Source organism: Aricia agestis, chromosome 4 (assembly GCF_905147365.1).
Source record: "Aricia agestis chromosome 4, ilAriAges1.1, whole genome shotgun sequence".
Lineage (NCBI taxonomy): Eukaryota > Metazoa > Arthropoda > Insecta > Lepidoptera > Lycaenidae > Aricia > Aricia agestis.
In genome coordinates, this window is record NC_056409.1 from 3,538,176 (window position 1) to 3,556,339 (window position 18,164).

An 18,164-nucleotide genomic window follows, 5' to 3' on the forward strand; every position below is an offset into this window, starting at 1 on the left:
CTGTTATTGAGGACTTAGCATCATAACTCCTTGTATATCAATAAGTTCAGTCGCGTGGACACAATTTCTATTTTGTGTAAAATCGTCTATCACCAGTAGGTTAAAAGTTTTAATATAAAACTTTCGATGCAAAAATTCACAAAAGCCGGACTCTATTATTTGAGCTAGGCACGTCGCGTCGCCATCTTATTATATCCCCATGCGCTTTATCCGCCTGACAACCCTAGCCAACTCGGAGCTTTCGTCATTTCTCACGCGCATCGGTTTCCAGTTACGCCGTGCACAAAAACCTGAGCCCTTCCTCCAACTGTTATCGGTTACTTTAACTTTCGTCAGCGTTCAACGAATTATAATAGTGGATGACACTTTGAGCAGCTACGTTGATAATAATGAATTCCCATTTCAAGACAATTTGCAATATCTTTTCTACTTTCTTAAAGATGATAACAAACTGTCTGTCACTCTATACAAACTTAATGGTCCCTCTATAATAGTAGAGCCGCGGTATTATGGTGAATTACATTTGACGTGCCACAACTCCTGCATTTATAGATACAAATCGTAACTTACATTTACATCTAGGGCGTTATTTTTGCGAAACGAAATCTCATGACCACGAGCAGTTATGCGGATGCGTAATTACATGCATCCGTCTCTGTCGCACCTCGCGCAGCCGCTGCAAGCGGACAGGGACAGGTGGCCGCTGAAACTTGATATATTTCAAGCAAACACAGCTCCATTAATAAATCTGCCAGAAGCGACGATGCGAAATATCGCTCGAGCCCCACTTAACGACCTTATACTCACCGCCGTAGAGAGCATTTTGTGATGTGCAGGTTATTCGAAAAGTTAAATTTCGTCTGGTAGTTTTTGATGCTAGAGTTACTTAACCCCCTCTATGGAAGCACACTTGAGTCGGAAGTAAATTATGAATTACTGGCATTCTCGTAGCGGAGTTCTCGGAAATTTTGTCCAACGTTTTAGAGACCCTCCGACCTGAGTGCCTATTAGTGGGAGAGAATTCATGAAGACACGAAGTCAAGAAGATTCTGGAGAATTCAAAAGATTTTTAGTGGAAAATAAGGCAGAGAATATGTGGATGTAACGAAATCAAGTGAGCAAGCAATTATACTCATTAGCTCGCAATAACGTAACCCACTTTTAAAACATTACATTACAAAGAAATAAAATATTATTGCTTTCTAGCCAAAAGAAAATATTGTCTGCTCAAAGCGAGCTAACAAAATTAAGTTTTGGCTAGCAGACAGGCTTACATTCTTGAGTTAATGCTCATTGTTGGGTTTGTTCCGTGGAAAGTTTTTCATTTCCGAGTAGTGGTATTTAATGAACCTCCAAGGAAATCTTATCTTGATAATTAATTTGGGTTGCACGAGAAAACGCCACGTACGGCAACAATGGCGATCGATACAAATATAGTTACAAAAACTTGGTCAAGATATCCCAATCACAAAGAAATGGCCCAAATATCCTTATGGCATTTTAAAAAATCTAAGCCAAGGTGCTATATGAACTTGTAATGAGTAAGAGATTGACTGCTGCTTTAGACTATATATGTGCAATAAATGTAGTTAAGAATTTGATATCAATTCTTATTATCAATTAAACCAAAGTTGCCTTAGCTACTAAATAAACTTTACCAATAGACTGCTCCTCGAATATGGCTTTTAAGTTTGCACTTTTGATCGCTTCGTTATAAATTTAGGGTCGTTAATAGAATTGTTAATGGCGGCCGTAAAGTTGGTGTTGGCGAAACATTTCATTGTAACATTACTTTAACTACTGAACAACCCCATCGGCTTATGAAGTAAAAGATTATGGGATTAATAAAAATTTTGTTGGTATTTTGTTATGGTTGGCAGTATCTTTGCGAAATAATCTATACTAATATTATAAATGCGAAAGTATCTCTGTCTGTCTGTCTGTCTCGCTTTCACGCCAAAACTACCGAACCGATTGTAATGAAATTTTGTATACAGATAGTCTAAAGCCTGAGAAAGGACATAGGCTACCTTTTTACTGGAAAAAAGCGTTGTATCTTGTAAGGGGGTGAAAATGCGTACCTAAATTTGTTCAAATTAAGTTAGTTCCAAAAATTCAAAATCGATGGCGACGTGCGTCTCCTACATCGCGCTTACGCAAAATATTGCGGATTTTCCTCATTATGAGGTAGCGGAAGAGGAATCCTCAGCAACCCTACTGACACTGCACAGCTGTTTTGATTTAAGGGATACCAGGGTATTTTTATTAAAGCTTTTGATACCAATTTTGTTGACATCGCGCGCTATAAACTGAAATCCACGCGGACGAAGTCGCGGGCAACAAATAGTAATAATAATATTTAGGGACGCTTCTGGTCTGCTGGACCCATGGTTCAAAGAACTCGTGTTACGGGTAAACGACAACGAAAATGTGTTGAATAGTTTTATGCTATAAATGTGTTTTAAGGTTTTAATGTATTATACAAATTTTTAATAGATGCACATCTATAACCCAGGAACCTCCTCCTGGAAGGTCCTCTCAGCGAACTCGTACCTGCGGCTTCCGGCTCGAGCGTCGACGCTCACCAACTGAGACAGAAGTAAAATATATAAGCATAATATAAATACCACGTTAAATATGAACCAGTATCATCAAAGTCGGTTAAGTCAATGTGTCCATCCAAGTTATTGATATGCACACGTTTTATACTGCCGCCTGCACGTCACAATTAAATGTATCTGCGCGTGTCGGTGCATTCATTACGACGCAGACTGCGGAAACTCGCAGACGTGGCGTGGTGTTTTGATATAGTTTGTGTACACTTGTGTGTGTGAGTGCGTACCAAAAGCCACATTATAACACAACGTACATAATTTAAAGAATATTCGACGTTTTAGCCAACAACAATCGTTAAAAGAAAAAGTATTTATAACTTATGAGGAAATGGCAATAACTGGCAATATAATAGGAACTAGGAAGTGATGCAAGTACCCTGTAAAATTCCTAAGAACAACGGACCTAAAATGGTCACATTTTGCAATTCCTCTCAAAGCAATTCAGAAAATGAATTAGGTATCTAAACTGACAAATGTCAAATTAGTACAAATTGTGCGAAATACTACGACATAAGAATTGCCTGCAAAGTGACCAATTTGCGATTTAAAAAAAATTAATCATAATAATATGATGATTCATAACATTATGATTCTGCAAAGTGATCGTTTTAGCCCCGCAGTGCTTATAAGTAAAGCACAACAAGAATGCTCGACAAAATTGTACAAAATATACGATCTCGATTAACCAATAAGGATGCGTCTGTTTGACACTGATCAATTTTTAGATTTAGAAGAAGAGATAATTTTTAGAGAATTAGTTGAAGCGTGTAGAGACACGGAGGCTCTCCCGCCCCTGCTCCTCGCTAAACACAAAACAAAAAATAAAGAGACCTAAAAATCAAGCAATCCTAAAGTTATGCGGGGCTAAAATGGTCACTTTGAAGAATCATGACATGAATCATAATATTATTCATTTTTCTAAGATCGCAAAATGCAACTCTGCTTGCAATTCACTTCTGTATTTTTGTACTGATTTGACATTTGTCAGTTTGACAGTTTTCACAATTCATTTGATGAATCAATTGAGAGGAATTGCTAAATGTGACCATTTTAGCCCCGCTGCAGGGCGATTCACGATTCCCGTTCGACGCGGATTCGGAAACTTTATCGTGCGGTCGATGGTCAATACCTAAGCGCGCGGCGAGCGTGGGTGTCGCGCGATGAATTTTCCGAATCCGAGTCGAATTGCGCATTGTGAATGAAACCTGGTCGGCTCATAACAACTCAACTCTAAATCAGCCTTCTTAGTTCCTGCCACATCTGTCATATTCGTCAGCGTATGGCCATATATTATGAACGTGCAGCGTCGCCGTGACACCGTTCCCTCCTTTGTCACATTCTATTTGCTGATGAAAGCTTTGATTCCCCCTGAACTTCAGCTAACTCTTTGTACCTGACACATATTCGCGACGACACTGAGTTACTCGATTGTTCAACATAATGGTTATTACAACCATTATGTTGAACATGCACATAAATGGATGGAAAAGAAACATTTTATAATGAGTGTCCATATCAACTTACGTCACTCACTTGCGATAGCGTCTAAAAACCATACCGTTGGATAAAAATACGTCAGATGCCCAGACTGGAAATAAAACGTCTCAATTTACCTCTGTGCTCTGTGGTAGAGCAACACGAACCCAAATATGTTGTGTTCCAAGTCAGCGCTTGCCGTCGATAGCGGCGAGCTATATTAAGGAATCGTCGTTAAATGTAAGTGATTCTAAATCGCAAAAGCCTTAAAGATGAGAAAGCTAGTCCCTTTTCCATGTTTTGCCAAAATGTCAACACATTAAAGTGTTTAAAGGTCGAACGCTTTTATTATTCGTAGGTCGAACGATTATAATAATTTGCTATCGATTGCAAAAAAAAAAAACAAATTGTTTATTCTATTATATAAATAAAATATAAATAAATAAAAACATCTTTATTAAACATACAAGGACAGAGCACAGCCAGAGCTTTTAACACAGAAGAATAACAACAAATTAACATACAACATTGAACTACTTAAAAACTAATGGGTGTTCGGTTATGGCTGTAGTAATGCACACACCGCATGTTTAAAGGGAAATCCACTCAGGCATCGACCGCGGCAAGCCGTGGCGCCTGATCTTCCGTGGCCCCCTGTCAGTTTATGATCCCACAAACGGTACTCTCATAAAATTATTTATAAGAGTGCCGTTTATCGACTAGCCCTACTACCAACGTAATTTTCCTGACATCCACGACTCAAAAGGACCTTCCTTACTGGAAAGGAAATATACTGAAAGTTCTGGTTTACTCGATCGGACTTAATAAATGTTTGTTTGATTGTTCCAGATGAAACCAGGTCACCCGCGACACGATATTTCGGCGTGATACAAAGGTATGAATATTTTATGTTAATAACATTCCGATTTCCGAAGCATACAAAATTCACGCGAAACTAAAATATGTTCGGTTATCACTTATCACTTACAAGCGGCCAATCACGGCCGTTGTGTAGCTATAGAAACCTTTGGAAAAGTTTTCTATTCACCTGTGGTAAGCGATACATATCGGTTTTATATACGGTCATTTTGTGCTTGCTAGGCCCGTAGATGAGCAAACGCTTGGGCAAATTGGTCATTAATGGGTATTTATTCATCTACAATCTACATATATTGGGAAAATATCCAGGCGCTTTGGGCGATTATGGACATTTATCACTTTGCCCATGTGTATAGGCCGTAAATTCCGTTGATTTTAAATACTTATGATTAGGCAAAGGGAAAAGATGAGCATTTGGTATAAGATTCGACTGAAACAAAGGCCTCTTGGCCTTATACTTCTTGAAGTAGCAGTTCAATAGGCAAAGAGAAAAGATGAGCATTTGGTATAAGATTCGACTGAAACAAAGGCCTCTTGGCCATATACTTCTTGAATAAGCAGTTCAAGTAAAATCTAGTTATATACATATACACGAGGTACGAGAGCTGAGGGTGCTTAAATGCGCATCCCGCGCTACCAATTTGTCTCCTGAAACACAATAACAAATAGCTGGACGTGAGCGGGGTGTGAACTTGGCTGCTGTAAATTTTTAATTTTGCTCTCGAATGTTAAGTTCAAGTTATAGTTAACTTTTAGCCCTTATATAGTTATAGGCCCTTAGACTTGCATTTTTTACGCTTTCCATCTCCGTCACGCCAGAAATTGGTAGGCTGTTGGCCTCTTGTCCCCAGATTTTTTTCTCTTGAGCAAACTTTTAAGACAAAGTATTTCTCATTGTATGATAACTAAACTCTCCGGCATCCACTCTTTACATTCTGAAAATCCACTATTGATCGTTTGCCTTACGGACAAGTTTTTCTTGTAATAAGACTCTATTTTTTATGCGCTGTAGTAGATGATTGGATCGCGTACGTATGTTCTTACTTCTTGAACAGAGAAAATGTTGTCTTCTTGCGTGACTTTATAGCTATAGCTCGATCGCAAGACAGAGGTGTCTTCTGTGTAGTCTATAAACCTAACACTATTTGTCTTTTACTGACACACATAAATATTCCTTGTATACCAGTATTTTTGCGGGTCACGAGAGCAGCTAGGGGTTAGTGACCGAATTTCTCTCCATCCGGCGACCGGATGCTGTAATTCTTGATCTCTCATGCAGATGCTTCAGGGAAATCAACATTTACGAGCGTACCTACGTTAGGTATTTGATAAACCGAACTGCCTGTCGTTTATATACGTGGTGCAATGTTACGGCGGAATTGTCATCGTTGCATTAAACATTTAGATACGCCGCTGCCGCCAGCCTACCGGTTTGGATATTGTTACTGCACTAGCATATACACGGTGGATATCAGTGTTTGGTACAATGTTACCAATTATGCCTTTATTAAAATATGTCTGTCTGTCTGTACTTTCAGCCTCGTGAATAATGTATGGGTCCCGCACGATATCCATTTGGCAAAGAAGTTGCGGGTAAAATCTAACTATAATGATTTGATGTTATCGCTATAAAAAGTTCATGATGAATAATTTATTCTAGTATCTCTTGCAACTAAACAATTCTTTTGATGCATCTTAAGTCTTTGTTAAGAATACTCAAGAAAACTATAAGTATTTAGTTCGAGTTATTGTAGAGTTAGACTCTACTTTAAACTTCAGTGTTTGCGTTCAGTCGCGTAGAAATAGAAGTTTAATTTCTAAACAGAAGACAAGCATTATTGACATTTAATTCAACATTATAATTCCCTTAAAATTATTTCCATTAAACAGTTTTTTCGAGTTTCATGGATAATATGGTGTTTAATGTTACCGGTAACTCAGCAGCGTGTATTTCATTTTAATTTCAATAAAAACCAAGCATCTCATAATTATCTTAATAATATTTCCAATAATTTCTTAAAAATAATGGACGGGATGTATAATTGTTACCGGGGACTCAGCAACGTGTATTTACTTTCAATACAAAAACCAAGCATCTCATAATCATCGTAACATTTAATTCCAACATTATAATTCTCTTCAAAATAATTTGCAACGTTGCAGTCTTTTCAAGTTTCATGGATGGGATGTATAATTGTTACCGGGAACTCAGCAACGTGTATTTCCTTTCAATACAAAAACCAAGCATCTCATAATCATTCGATTCCAACATTATAATAATTCTCTTTAAATTAATTTATTAATTTGCAACATCGCACAGTATATTCAAGGGAACTCATCAACGTGTATTTTCCGCGAAAGGCATGTGTATGTTTGGGGATGTGGGGAAATAGGCAAAGATACTTAGCGGCGAAGTGTCTGGATCCAATTTGTGCGTTATCGGCTGCGCGCCTGTTTACTCCGCGCGCCGTACTCCGTACTACATCACTGTGCTGTCAACACCGGCACGAGGCATAGGCGGTAGCGGGTCAAATTATATTCCGTTGTGTTGCCCGGTTTCTCAGGTTTCAATAAGAGTTTATCTATTAGCACATTTAATAAGCGTGTAAATGTGAAGCAATCATAATTTTTTTAAAGATAAACTCCTGTTTAAAAGGCATAGAAAGCGGACATCACATTTCATTTTTTTAAATGAAATAATGGGGCAAAACGAGCAAACAGGTCTCCTGATGGAAAGCAACTTCCTTCGCCCATGGGCACTTGCAGCATCAGAAGAGCTGCAAGTGCGTTGCCGGCCTCTTATGAGGGAATAGGGTAATAGGGGAGGATAGGGAAGGGAATTGGGCCTCCGGTAAACTCACTCACTCGTCGAAACTCAGCGCTAGAGCTGTTTCACGCCGGTTTTCTGTGAGAACGTGGTATTTCTCCGGCCGAGCCGGCCCATTCGTGCCGAAGCATGGCTCTCCCACGTATAATAATTGTTTTATGGTGTTGTAAGAATAGTCTAAATAAGTACAGGAAAAGGCGAAGAAGAAAATCTTAAAAACGTCTCCCAATTTGCACATGCATAGCATGATGTATGATATTTCTGATTATGGTACCACTTTGTTATAAATAGCAATACATTAATAATATCTGTGGACGCTTCACACCACGTCAGTCTGGCCCCGTGCTAAGGACCTAAAGGACTTGTGTTACAGGTACCAGACAACCGAAATATATATTTTAATACTTTGATATTAGTACATATCATATTATTATAAACTTATGTAAGATTTTTATTACATGATACAATATAATATATAATACACATCAAATATCTATGTCCCAAGAACATTGAAAACTTTTTGTTCCGTCGGTGGGATTCGAACCCACGACCCCCGATTTGAGCGCTGAGCACGCTCAACCACTGAGCCACTGAGGTCGTCAAGTTACTTAATTACTTTTTAATACATCAAACATAGTTTGTCAATTTGATCTACTTTGCGGTTGTGTGGTACGCGACAATAGTAATATATCGGCGGCATCGAGATAATAAATTAACAAATTATGGCCAATAAAAATGTTGGATTGAAAACAAAGTACGCAATACATGAATTTCAAGTAATAAATGATATGAAATGATTTTCAATAGCGCGTAATCGTAACCGACGTATTTCCAACATACGAATTATTTTTAACGGAAAACAATATTCGACCGAGATATTTATTAATCCATTACATTGTCATATTAAATCGTATAATATCATAAGAATGATTATAATAAATTTAAAATGGTAAAATTATGTTGATAGAGAGAAAGTAATCATTAAGAACTTACGAAATATTTAAATTAAAACTATTCGCATAAGTGCTTAACTTGCGCTACTACTTGAGACATTTATCAAGACGTTGGCGCTCCTAAACACTAATTACAAACAATCGTTAACACCAATATGGAATAGCTTATTGTTTACCCTATTATAATTAAGTGTTCTTATCAATTATTATTATTAATATTATTGTTTATAATACATTGTACCTACCGGCTTAGAGCCCTCATATACGGGAGGCCGAACTCTTTTTGAACATTCCCGCATTAGTCAGATAAGAGTCAGTAAGAGCCTAGTCAGATGTTAATCTGACCAAAAACCAGTCTGACCTGATCTATGAAACTTATACGGGCTATACCTATTGGTTGACAAAGAGGAATTTACCTGCATTTGCTCAAACCATATTTTTTTTAGAAATGCAAAGTGATTACCAATGCTTTTTTCAATTTTAAATGCAGCCGACCCAGTCAAAGTTTGGAAACTGTTGTAATTTCTCTTAGCTACGGGTTTACTAAGCCCACTTGAAAAATTCAGCCTGTATAGCTCGCATGTCGCAGTGGATTACCGTGCAGCTCGCAATTAGTACAGCTAACAAGCTGTTTGCTATGAATAATCGCTGCCTTCAGCTTCCTGAAATTGCTGCATCAGATTCAGGGGCTCAATTCTCGTACTCAGAATCTCACCTCGATTAGAGTGCTTACTTGAGACTTGACGTTTGTCTACGCTAGTGAGATAATTTGCCACACAAATCATTCTTATTTTGAACATGTGTGTACTTGTAATAAAACGTTTCTATAAGACCTCTAACAGCGACAAGACTTTACTATGACTGTCTTAAAACTAAAGAGACTTTGGATTTTGGTCGTAAGAAAGATTTAAGACAGATTTGTCAATATAACACATAACTTTACTGCAAGTTTTGTTAATGAAATAAAGATTATTATCTATATAGTAACTTATTAATACGTGAGCTATAAACTTTGTATCTCTTTTGACGAAAAATGGGGAAACGTATTACATAACGATTATAGTTTTTTTTATTGAATCTTAGATACTATTAGACAATGCTTACACAGCCAGTCTGAGATCAGCTGAGTCCTGAGGCAAGAGTTGAAAAAAATATGATAAAGTCAATATTTTATTACAAAATATAGACCCTTATAGTAATCGTAATGTCGTTGAAACTAAGGTCGAATTTTGACCATTGGGCGATCTCTAGTTATTATTATTACATACTTTGTTAAGACTGACGTGCTCTAAATACCTAAGTGCCCTCATATGCTAGGACCGCTAGGAGTCAAAAAGTGCACGAGGACGGGACGGCTTGACAGTGCAAACGAGATTCAATGTTCGAGAATTGGGACCCAGGAATGCGCATTTGTATGCGGTTCTGAGGACTCTTGATTTTGCGTTTCTGTTGCACTACCAGTGGTTTTGATATAATATAGAGACTGATAAGTGATAACAGAAGAATAATCTGGAAACAAAAAAGGAAGGTCTTTTTAGGGTTCCGTACCCAAATGGTAAAAACGGGACCCTATTACTGAGACTTCGATGTCTGTCCGTCTGTCTAGATCAAGAAACTCATCAAGAAACATAATATCTTATATTATTATTGTAAATATCGATATTATCAGCAAAATCCTGGGCAGACAAAAGCGAAGCTGTTAATCCGGATTTCGCTAACTAATCGCAAAAGCTCAGTGACGTCACGAAAACGGCTGAGATGTCGATAAATAAAATTCAATGTATTTCGCTCGGTAGATGCTAGTGATGTGCCAGCGTATTTGGAGATAAAAGATTTCGTCGCGTTTTTGCTGAAGAATAAATATTTATCATCTTAAAAGAAGCGTACAAGGCTATCAAATGTTAAAAGGACTGTTAGATTTATTTCAGTAATCAGTTGAAGCTTGACCTTGCCACCAAATAAAGTTAACCGTCTTATTGGAGAGTAAAATCTAATGTTTAATTTATAAAGCTCTTAATGCACACCTATTCAGCTCATATCGCTCTCAAAATGCAGACTTTATTAACATCGGCGGTATTTAGCATGTTTAATTAAATCTTATTCGAGTGTTGAGTGTTGAGACTAATATCTCAGTTCGAGTGTTGTTCAGACTTTCAGCATCTAGCTTGTACGATTTAAATTGTATACAGGGTGTATAGTCCGTTCAATCCACGAAGACGCGCCCCACCAATTTTTGGGTGAGCATCTTTCCCTTTGACCGTGACGCTTTCTCTTATATTTTGGTCTATTTATTGTAGTGTGCGCGTGCACTCATAGGTAATTAGTGTGTACCGATAACACTCAGATATTGGCGAAAGCTAGCACACATATACTATAAACGATTAGGAGGAATGGTGGGGCGCGTCTTCGTGGATTGCACGGACTATACTCGGCGAAACAAGGCGGTAGCGGTCATTGACTCCCTGTCAAAAACTTGATTGAACTTAACAAATGAAGTGATAATAATTTAGGGTGTGAATAAGTCCCCTGTATTGAGTTTACTGTCAAAGTAGAGTGTCAGCGCTGAAAGAGTAACTTTTTTAACTTTTGTATGACAAATTCATGACGCTTTTTTTAAAGTATTTATTCCATTATTTTACAACATTATGTCCTTATCCTAAAAACCGCCAAACTGCATTTCAGTTTGTTGGCTGCACTGGGCCGCTCCCCCATACCTTTTGATCTGTTTCTGTGCCCATGCCCCATACCAATTACAAAAAACTGAGGAATTATCACTTTTTTTTGTTACACCCTGTATAATTTATATCAGTCTCTCGACTCAAAGAGATATATTATTTCGCCGCCTAGACAGTGTCAATATTAGATTTAGTTTAACATTTATATTATTCGTACACGAAAATATCCATTGTTATTATTCCAAACGTCCCGAGAACCCACCTCAAGACAATTTGAATATAAATGTTGGTGCTGCTTAAGATAATAGACATCTGCCCTCGGTACTGAGTCATGACTGACCACCGCACCTTTGTGCTAAATTCTAGATTGTTAATTTGAATCAGCGAGGCTAAAATGGTCGCTTTGAAGAATGATATGATTCATTTTTCTAAAATCTCAAAATGCAACTCTGCTTGCAATTCATTTGAGTATTTTTGTACTGATTTGACATTTTGTCTGTTTGACAGTTTTGACAATTCATTTGCTGAATTGAATTAAGAGGAATTGCTAAATGTGACCATTTTAGCCCCGCTGCACTAGAAGTTGCGCGCAGCTTTGCGTAAAAACAGCATCCCGCGGTAGTCGTGCATTTTCTTGCGATAAAAAGTATTATCAGTCCTCCCTCGTGGTCTACTCTATGTCTATGGGAAATTTTATCAAAATTGGCACGGTAGTTTCGGAGCCTATTGGATACAAACGAAATTTATATTTAATAGTTATTGTATGGATTATAGATTATAAAAAATAAAATGTAGTCAAGTAGTTACTTTAATATACTTTCTAGGTTTTTAATACGTTTTAAATTACTTACATTCTAAAAATAGATAGGTATGTAATTCGCGCGTCGTTTCTAGGAAAGGTTTAATAATTCTGCTCATAAGAGCAGGGATTATCTGTTTTCCATAAGCCGATTTAGTATAGACCTTCAGAGAATACATATTATTAATATATACTCATAATAACAATTAATCGATATTATTGTATCGATGTAGACTGTAGTCATAATATAGGACATTGTCGATAAAATAATAATTTAGAAGTTTTAATCGATATAATGTTCCGCACTAGCGACAAAGCCGGCTGTGACTGTAGTTCACGAGGTGACACACTTCGGCACTCTTATGTTTTGATGTTGAAGTGGAAATAAAATATACTTCGACAGGTAGCAAACAAAGGAGAAAAATGTTCATAATTATTCTTTTTCATTATATTACTCAACGGATTTTGATACAGTTTTCAGCAATATAATATTGCTAGATGTTGCACGTAGTTGCGTCGGAATTCGTTTATCGCGTGGGAACCGTACATTTTTCTGGGATAAAAAGTATCCTATGTCCTTCCTTCCGGGAAATCAAAGTATCTCCATACCTAGCAAAATCGTTTTAGCGGTTTGAGCGTGAAGAGGTAACATATAGACAGACAGACACACTTTCCCATTTATCGTGATATTAGAGGTAAACTGTTACATGGATATTAAGCCGTATGGATTGTATCATTTGGCATCCGTGTGAAGACGGACTCGCTAGTTGCGTTTAAACATTTTAGTGTCCAGCACATGTCAGGATTAGGCCGTGAATCGGAGAAGAGCCGGACGCTGCCCCCGGTCATGTCCGTTAAAGTCCCTCGGGGACATCGGACATCCTTTGTCCCCCGGGGGACAAAAGCCGGGAGACATCTCAGGCTGTTTGGATAGCTGAAGCTTAATGTACCGACAGATACAAAACAGTCTTCACTGTTGCTTTCAGAGGATGAAATAAGTATTTTACTTCTCACCGTCAAGACTTAAACGTCATTTTTTTGGCATCGAAGTTTGTTTTAGTAGATGATCCGGTGAACTTCGTATATATATCCTCCTAATATACATTTTTCCTGGACTGCCACGAATATTTCTGAAGACTGAACTTCGGTTTATTTTAAGTTATATAGATTTGATACCTAAAAATTGCTACTAGACGCACAGTTTATACTATACTAGTTCAATTTACGTCCTCACGGTGAGAATTAACAACAAACTCACAGTCTGCCCTTAGGTCTTCAATCGCTATAACACAAAAATACCAACATTTGCAAAAAATGGCTAAAATTTTTTTGCTGCCTGAAAAGTTAAAATTAATTACATATCTTAATATCTCAGAACATAAAAGCTATACTTCCATTAATTAATTGTATTCTGTAATTATCTACCACATTAAAATAACTCTTCAGCAAAACTCCAAACGTTAAATTGAGAATATCGGAGCGAGCAAGATAGGCATTCCATAAAATATTAAAGACATCCAACAGATTTCGTCTCGAATAACAAAAAGTATATGAAACATAATAACATGAGATATCGACTATGATTTTTATGTCGCGAATACAAAGTTTAGTGAAGTGAAATGACATGTCGGCAAATTGTTCGCAGAAATATTTTTTCTTCAGTACGATGAATATTTTATTCGTCCTAAAGTAAACAAGTAATGTTTTCTTTTCTTCATGCATAATAATATCTTTATTATTTACATAATATAATCTCTTCTGCTCGTGTGTTAAGTGATTGATTACTCTTTTAAGAGCTCACCTGACTCTAAAAATCAAACATCGTCCTTCTCTCTTCACACTCACGCCCGTATTTCATATGCCAGGTGAAAAAGGACGGCGCGAAATCATCGCCGAGTTAGTTTTACTTGAATAAAAGACGAACTATAATGATTATGAAAAAAGTGTTTTGAGCAAATTTAGGTTTTATCAATACCTTTTTAGATATTAAAAAAAATTAAAGAAAAGACAGCAAACTTCGAAGATTCAAGCAAAAATGTGTCTAAAACAAGGTTTTTTGTAAAAAAGAAACTATCGAGCATTTTTTGAGTAATCGTGTTTTCGTCTTGAGCATTTAATCTTTATGAACTGAAGTTACATGTGTCAAAAAATCAGTTTTCTAGACCTTACAGATTTTGAGATCTAGGTTAAAGTATGTAGTCAAGTTAGGGTCATATGGGCTCTTAAAAGGCGAGACTGATTAATACGATTTCTGTGTGCATTCAAGAATGGTTCCCATTTAGGATTTGATTAACTAGATAAATATAATATTTTCTTCTATTCGTATACTTCACAATGCACCAGCTTCTAATGTTGCTTAGCTTCTTTCAAAAGAAGTTTCTATTTGAAACGTGTGTACAGGACGTCTTTTGGGTCCGCAACTAGTTAAATAACGCTGAAATGAAATTCGTATAACAGCAAAAAATATATTAACAATTTAAATGAGTTCAGCATAATTAACACAATATATCTGATATTGATAATAGTTATTACTGTCACGTCTGAAATGGATATTATAACTGTTTAGCAAGCACTGTTATGATATAAAGCTATTCTGTAGAATCATACAATCAATGCAATAATTACAATTTATTCGCGACAAAAAGCTAATTACTGTATTGTATGTTACCAGGGAAATATATTGAATATATTTTTTTATTGGCAACATACCTTAGATATACTTAATTTGGTTTTTTATATAAAATATTACATAATATGTATTTGTTTGTGTTTTACGTATTTATGTGTTTTGTATAGCAAACTGTCTTAAGACTGCCGAGTCCCAAGTGTTTTTAGTGTCGCTATTATCATGACGTTCTCTCAGAGGCAAATCTAGATAATGTAATTTTAATCGATAACGGCACATCACACTTAAGGTCGGGGTTGATTTTGTCGTGACAATGGAGAAAGGTTAGACAAACACGTAGTGATGTGCCCGGTCCCAGATGAGGTTATCGAGAATGCAGATAACTGATATACGGATACATCGTGACTCGTACAGACGGCAAAATAATGGAGGATTTTTTTCCGTTTTTTACACCTAAATATTCTTATATTCTGTTTTTTAGGGTTCCGTAGCCAAATGGCAAAAACGGAACCCTTATAGATTCGTCATGTCTGTCTGTCTGTCTGTCTGTCCGTCCGTCCGTCCGTATGTCACAGCCACTTTTCTCCGAAACTGTAAGAGCTATACTATTGAAACTTGGTAAGTAGATGTAGTCTGTGAACCGCTTTAAGATTTTGATACAAAAATGGAAAAAATATTAATTTAAGGGGTTTAATTTTAGGGGTCCCCATAGATACAACTGAAACAAAACATTTTTTTTTTCATCTAAACTATGCGGGTGGGGTATCTATGGATAGGTCTTCAAAAATCATATTTAGGTTTCTAATATAATTTTTTTCTAACCTGAATAGTTTGCGAGAGACACTCTTCCAAAGTGGTAAAATGTGCCCCCCCCCCCCCCCCCTCTAACTTCTAAAGTAGGGGCATGATAAGTCTAAAAAATATATGATGTACATTACTACAAAAACTACCAACGAAAATTGGTTCGAACGAGATCTAGCCAGTTGTTTTTTTTTTTTATATTACGTCATAAATGGTAAACCTTAATTTAACTTTCATTGAATCAACTGAAATATGAAAATAAATCAAAAATCTCTTAATTTCATAAAAATAAACCTTATTGCTGCAACGGAACCCTTCATGGGCGAGTCCAACTCGCACTTGGCCGGTTTTTTTTCCTTATGTACCGTAAAACAATAATAAAAGAAGACAGTTTTGCTCTCTTGTGTATTAAAATAATGTGATGATTTCTTTGCCACAAACAGGAGTATTTCATCGACTAGAACTGAAAAAACAAGTACTTAGCTAAAATATTTGTACCCATTTATGAAGTGTGAGGTATTTGTGACATTCGGTAACATAGCGTGCGTGGCGTGATCGCCATAACAGTTATATGGCAATGGCGTGTGTTATGGCTCAATAGACACCTAATTTATTTCGGAATCGCCGACTTAATGACAAAGAAAATTGTCTAAACTTTGAAATTGGGACGTACTTGTCACGAAAAATTTACGAAAACGCACCTACCTAGTTCAGTGAGCTAGTAATAGCTACATTGCTCCTTTGCGATGAGTCGTAGTAACCGCAGCGACAACATTCTGACGTTTTACGACTCTAGTCCACCGACGCTGCGAACTGCGAAACAGCGGCGAACCGGTTTACTGTCTCATCCGCCACACGACAATGCGTTAAATTGCATCTCGCTCTATTCCTGTTTCGCATTGGTTTCACAGATATTTCGCAGTTCGCAGCGTCGGTGGACTAGAGGCGTTATAAGCGAATTTAATGATTATATTGGTAGAAAATATGACAGGAGATGAAGTAGGATGTGCTACGCTGCCGCTGTCTTGAGTTGTGATGTCGCGCGTCGCCGCAACGCAGCTCTTTGCGACGACGTAACGCATCAGCGACGTAACGCATCAGAACTACGTGGCCTCGCTGTAAGCATATACGTAAAGTTTGTCCTTTGTGCTCCAGTTGGATACTAAAGTAATAAATATATTGGAGGCGAAGGAAAACGTCGGAGAGTTTTATGCCGACGCTACTTAAGATAGAGTGCCGATCCCGATCCTATCAGCATATAGCGTTCACAATTTTCTAAAGTAGCTTATACGGGCCGCAGTTGAATGTAATGCGCCATTTCTGCGATCGGCGTCGAAGCCAATTTGTGTCATAATACCTTACAACCTTACGGCTCACGGCCGCTAGATATAATGTTATACAACTCTATTTCCATCAGGCATCAGCTTCTCTTGCCTCTTCGTTCTTATTTCTTCCTCTATCTTTTGCATTTTGATGATCGTTATCCAAATCTCTGCCTATCTCATATTTTGAGCAATACCTCTGTTATGTATCTTCAATTCCTATATTAACTATATAGGAATTGAAGATTTACTTGGATGTTTGTCGAGATTATGTCAGCACCGAATTATAAAAAAAAAATATTACATTCTTCTCCCTCGGTCTACCAATTATTATGCTACTCTTGTACTTCTATCTCTGTCTCAAAATTTTATACATCGGAGCTAAAACGTCTTAATTTATGGTTAACTAGCTGTTGCCCGCGACTTCGTCCGCGTGTACTTCAGTTTATAGCGTGCGATGTCAACAAAATTGGTGTCAAAAGCTTTTATAAAAAAACCTTGGTACCCCTTAAATCAAAACAGCTGTGCAGTGTGCACATATTTCATTTTTTTAAATTAAACTTTATATTTTATGCCAAATTTTAAAGCTTATTTAGCCCCTCAATTACACAACTTTACCCATAAACTATTTATCATTGATAGGTTTAAGGTTACGTCATATAATATAAAGTACTGACTTATGGGCGGATTCGACCAAACTGGAGTAAAATTTTACTCGAGTATAACTGTCTCCTAATCTAAGTGTAAGCTGGTTTTGCGCTTTTTCAACTTCTAATCCAAGAATGAGGTAATTACACGGGAGTAAATATTTACACGGGCTATTTTGGTGGAGTAAATATTAAACTGAGAATAGTTGCACAACAGGGTGTCAACTGTCACGGTCGGTGTCATTGTGAACTATAATTGACATTTTATTTCATACTCTTTGAGTAACTTGGTAAAATGCAAACGATAATACCAGAGTAGACATAATTATAGAGTATACCGACTTAGAACTGATGTTGAAATTTTTAAATTTGACGTATTATGACGAAAATCGTCGCTAGGGTTGTTAAATTGTTACCTACGAATTTAAGAGGAGTCCACATCGCCCTTTTTTCCATACAAACGTTGTCCCCTGTTTCCTCCCTGGATAATGCTAGTAGAGTTATAATTTTTTTCCTGAATATCTACGGCCACTAATACAATGTC

General features: G+C 37.0%; 1 protein-coding gene across 2 annotated transcripts in view; it reads left to right on the top strand.

The window, feature by feature from the left end:
- The window catches only part of LOC121725880, a 219,345-nt gene that overhangs the window by 145,011 nt on the left and 56,170 nt on the right, over nucleotides 1-18,164 (top strand). The window contains exon 2 of one of the 2 annotated variants that reach the window (XM_042113027.1): nucleotides 4,941-4,986. The gene's annotated coding sequence lies outside the window, so the exon portion shown is untranslated. Of the gene's footprint in view, nucleotides 1-4,938; nucleotides 4,987-18,164 lie in introns of both variants that reach the window. The other variant, XM_042113028.1, reaches the window with a different exon arrangement.